Here is a 2,961-nt window from a genome sequence, read left to right as displayed (position 1 = left end):
TTTGAGAATTGAGGAACATTTATGCATAAATGTGTAAATTGGAAGATATAATGTTGAATTTTAATTATAGAATGCTGGAATTTTAAGTTAAATAAGTGATTTGGGATCAAAGTGCAAATTTGGGTAAATTTGGTGATGGAATTCAAATAATCTCAAAAGTTGGGACATAATTATGAATTTAAAAATGTGATGGTATTATTTCAGTATGAAATTTCAATACTGGAAATTTTAGAAATTTATGTGAAATGATCGTAACGATTAAGGATCATTATGAAATAAATAGAAAGGTTGATATGAATTTTAAAATGGAATTCATTATTAGTGGTTTAGAACAGTGAGGAAACTAAATTGGTTCATAATTAACTATTTAACGGGAGAAAAAAATTAAATATATTAAGTTCAGTGAGGAAACTGAACAGATTTAAAGTTTATAGATGATTGGTGCAATTTACCCTTAAGGAATTTTATAGTAGAAGCCTATTTTGCACCATAATCTAGATTCACGAATGATTCTTAACGATAGAGGTAACATTGATCCGGTACTTACAAATCAATAAACGATTCAAATTAACAAAACAACAACAAACCAAGAAAATGCGATATGTTCAAGTTTAGTGCCTGATTCGTTGGTCCATTAGACCAGAAACCCAAATTTAAAACAAATAGGAAATATATGTTTCCATCTCTTTGCGGCATTTCTACGAACAGAAAGAGTACCTTCATGGATAGAAAAACCTGGTCCTGCCTTTGGAACTCAGCGAGAACAGATATTTTTAGACAAAATGGTTAATCCGAGATAAAAATAATAATTTATATAAACGAATGAAGCAAAATAAATAAAACTTAAAGTAGAGGCAAGAAATTTGTTTACTCATATTTAGACAATAAATCGGAAGAGTAGAGTATGATAAACCGATGAAGGATTTTTGTTAAGGTCTGTATGAACAATTTCCTTAAGACATATTCGTCCTCTCCTCGGTGCTTTGAGTAACGTTGGACGTCGGTCTCCTAAGATACAACAACAAACGATCACAACAGTAAGCACAACCTTAGTGATCAGTTGAACACAATCTTGCCTTTCTCTATCACAAGAAAGAACGAATTTGAAAGAAATTTTCTAAGTGATTTTCTAATTCAACTTTGTAAATTGTGTCTCAAAGTTGTCTCTCAAAGTTCTGTCTAAGATTGTGACTCAACTAACCTATATATAGGGGAGATGAAATTAATCAAAAGGTTATGACCTTTTGATGAAAATATTTGTTAAAAAGCTGATAAGCATAATTGAATTGGTGAATTTATACCAAATAATAAGTTTGTTCACCAAATGACATAACTTATTATTAAAAGACATCAATTTTATTCAATTATTTATTAATTTTCCAATAATCCCCCACATGAATGAAATTGATGATTTCAAACACTAACTCGATATGGTGATAGATTCTACGTTCGATATTTGCATAGGATAGGTAGACGTCCCCCTTTGAACTTTCCCTTGTAAAAATATGTTTACCATATTAGTTGTCCAATAGATGTGATGTCCTTGAACTGTCCTACCGTTGGTGTAAGTAATGACATATCTCACACAAATATCTCACTGACAATAATTTGGTTCTCATGGTTATGTCCATATAGCCGTGAACATCTCCTAGTTTTACAAGAGTTTAGAGAATTATGCCCCAATAGTCTCTTTGAAGCGGCTCCACTTCACTCTCACATATGTGACTTACGTTGTTCGGCTCACCGAAACACCTAGTGGTCATTAAAAGCATTGTTTATCATTTTTCACATTTTAGTCACTATTTTTCATCATAGGAATGGACTTGGGGATAAGAACCCCTCGTAGTGACCTCACAAGGTCTATGCAAGTAGATTGTCCCATAGAACGTAGATCTTGGGATCTCCAGTCAACTAAGTGTTTTTCTTCACATAGTGCCTTAAATATTAATGGGCTTTAGTCACATTCGTTTCGATGCTTATCAACTTGATCTCGATTCAACTCATTGTTTAGTGGATCTACAATGTTATCTTTTGATCTTACAAAATCAATATAGATAACTTTAGTTAAGATCAATTGTTTAATGATATTATGTCGACGACGTATGTGTCTCGACTTACCATTATACAAGGCACCCCCACACTTTGATGTAGTTGTAGGAAAGTTTTCTACATTTCCATAACTTATATGTTGTATCGCCTATTTTCTTGTAAGTTACCTTATTTAAAGGTAATTTGCTACTTCTTCCACATGTTCTTTGACAATTCAAAACATGACCAAATGTCATTCATAATTCTTTAGCAATCTTATGGATACTATACACTTCATATGGTGTATCTGACAATCCATTCAAGATGTAATTCCAACATAGAAACATAGAATACTTTCAAGCTTTAATGACAACAATGTTTATCTCGTCCTCTTTATGAATAGAAGGATCATCCAATATTTGACCATATTCAGCATGATTAAATATAAAATCTTACGTCGCTTATGTCTTGAAATTATATCCATGAATTTCACATGCTTCTCGTTGTGGCTCACAACCACTGACATCGTTGAATTTTATTCAAAGTCTAAATAGGAATCAACATTTTAAATCACGAGTTAGGTGATTCAGTGGGGTTACCATTATTTCGTTTAAAACACGTAACCAGAATTTGTAAATATTACAACAATAAATTGAAAGTTTGTTTCTGTTAAACAACAAAATTTAATTAGAAATTAAATTTCTAAAACAAAATTTGTAAAATGTTGTTACCTCCAAATGATTTTGTTGAAAACATTTTGATATTTCGATATAACAAATTAAGTTAAATGAATTTTAAGATTTTACAAAAGATTTTCTAAGTATATTCGATATAATTATTCGAATATCAAAATATTACTCTAAATCTTTCAAATGTCATTTTTAATCCTTACTCAAGTGTAAAATTAAGTTTCAATCTTAAAATAATCTCAAA

Source organism: Hibiscus syriacus, unplaced genomic scaffold, assembly GCF_006381635.1.
Source record: "Hibiscus syriacus cultivar Baekdansim isolate YM2019G1 unplaced genomic scaffold, ASM638163v2 tig00000778_pilon, whole genome shotgun sequence".
NCBI classification, from domain to species: domain Eukaryota; kingdom Viridiplantae; phylum Streptophyta; class Magnoliopsida; order Malvales; family Malvaceae; genus Hibiscus; species Hibiscus syriacus.
This window is presented reverse-complemented; position numbering follows the sequence as displayed.